Consider the following 2,679-nt stretch of genomic DNA (forward strand, 5'->3'; position numbering starts at 1 on the left):
TTTAACGTTATGTATTATATTTTATCGTATATTTTCTAACTCTTCATGCTGACACTTTTTTAAAAATCATTTTAATTAGATAATAGGTTTAAAGATGTAAATAAAACTGTGTATGTTTTAAATTTAGACTTTAAAGTGTAATTGAGCACTATCAATTATGGAAATAATATTATGATTTTATTTTACTAAATCTTTCTTTCTCTGTATTTTTTTGTTTTATTTTGTATTTTTACAATTTTATTGTCATATTCTTTAATTGCAAATAATTGTTATTTACAATTTTTATTTCATATACCTTAAAAGTCTTCGGTTGATTTTTGTTTGTTTTCTTTCTCCAAATATAATGTACAGTTCGACTGTTTCTTTTTTTTTGGATCAAACTACTAATATCATCAGATAGAAAAGCTTAAACTCCAATAATCGAATGAGTATTTGTGCTAGAGAAAACTGATTTAGCCACTAATATAGTGAGATATTATAATATTAGAAGGTATGAAAACTTTTCTCTGTTGTCCTACGCTAGACATAATTAAGTTGTTGTCAATTGATTCTATATTTGTGATAACTGGAAATACATCTTTATGTCTTCCTTACATTTTTTTTAATTGGTTTGCGGTTCGACCATTTCTAATATACTGAGAGTAACATAATATTAGATGTTGATTATCTCCTTCCAATTAGGAATGCACATAATAAGAGAAATTCAAGGTGATACCACTTTACAATTTTGTCCTCATATCTATATATAGTTAGTTTATAGATTACTCTATCTGTTTTAAAATGTAATCAGGTTTAACTAAAATCTGTAATATTTAAAAGTTATTACTTTAGAAAACTGTCATTTAATATATAAATTTAATCAATTACACAGTAATTTACATAATTTAATTGGTTACACAATATCCAATAAATATAAAGCTACATTCAAATATAAAAACAATTTATATAGTGAAACAAAAAATACTTTTAAACCATTATATTATAAAACAAAGGGAATATTCAAATTATTTTGAAACATTCAAACACTAAGAATCAGAAAAGCTAAAATCTCAACGTCGGCCTTGCCTTAGACCATCTCCAATGTATTCCTCTATTTTTTTTTCTAAAATATAAGAATTTCCTAATAGAGATGGATTTGTCTCCGATGTATTTTTCTATTTTCTCTCCTAAAATAGGATATTCTTGATATATTCTTTTCTAAGTTTACAAATGATATTTTTTATTTGTAAAAGTTGAAAACCAGCCCAATTTATTTTAGTATTTTATAAAATTATGATATTATTTACACTAAATAATTATTTACAAACTATTATGTAAATAAAAATAATAATTATATTTATATAAATAATATATTTCACTTAAAAAAATATTTCGGTTATAATTGTTTAAGTAAAAAGTTGACGGATCATTTTGTGAAAACAAATAGAGGAGGTGATATGGCAAAAATATAGTTTCCCATTGGCCAATTATTTTCGCATACGTGAACACTCTATCTGAGGCTTATATCCTCCAGTTTTAATTAAAATCTGTAATTTTTAATAGTTATTACTTTAGAAAACTGTCATTTAATATATAAATTTAATCAATTACACAATAATTTACATAATTTAATTGACCACACAATATCCAATAAGTATAAAGTTACATTGAAATATAAAAACAGTTTATATCGTGAAACAAAAAATATTTTTAACCCATTATATTATAAAGCAAATGGAATATTCAAATTATATTGTAACATAAGAATACTAAGAATCAGAAAAGCTGAAATCTCAACGTCGATCATTTACGTCGGTCATGCCTTAGACCATCTCCAATGTATTCCTCTATTTTTTTTTCTAAAATATAAGAATTTCATAATAGAGATGGATTTGTCTCCGATGTATTTTTCTATTTTCTCTTCTGAAAAAAAATATTCTTGATATATTCTTTTTTAAGTTTACAAATAATACTTTTTATTTGTGAAAGTTGAAAACCAACCCAATTTATTTTAGTATTTATAAAATTATGATATTATTTACACTAAATATTTCTTTACAAACTATTATGTAAATAAAAAATATAATTATATTCATATAAATAATATATTTCACTAAAAAATATTTTCGGTTATAATTGTTTAAGTAAAAAGTTAAAGGATCATTTTGTAAAAATAAATAGAGGAGGTGACAAGACAAAAATATGCCGATTATTTTCGCCTACGTGGACACTATATCTAATGCTTATATCCTCTTTTTATTACTTGTTTGATGTTTATAATAGCACTAGGTGTTTTCCTGCACTTTGTGCAGTAAAAAAACTTAAAATATTTTTTAACAGATAAATATAAATTATATTTTAAAATAAAATTTTATTAATATTGTAAATTTTCTCTTTCGTATCAATATTTTATAATAAATTTGATTTAATTAAACATAAAAATTATATTTAAGAATATGCATGTATATATTTGAAATTATAATCTTAGATAGATTTTTCTATTTTATATTAAATAAATTTGTAAAAGTTTCATAATTACCAAATATTAAAATTAAACAATATTTATAAAATTTGTAGATATATATGAAAATAATGATTTTACGATTAAATTTTTATATTTTTCTAAAAAAATTGTATAAATTTTTGAAAATTTTAGTAATAAAATTGCATAATTTAAAAATATATAATTAAATTATATTT

This window comes from Brassica oleracea, chromosome C4 (assembly GCF_000695525.1).
Source record: "Brassica oleracea var. oleracea cultivar TO1000 chromosome C4, BOL, whole genome shotgun sequence".
In the NCBI taxonomy this organism is placed as follows: Eukaryota; Viridiplantae; Streptophyta; class Magnoliopsida; order Brassicales; family Brassicaceae; genus Brassica; species Brassica oleracea.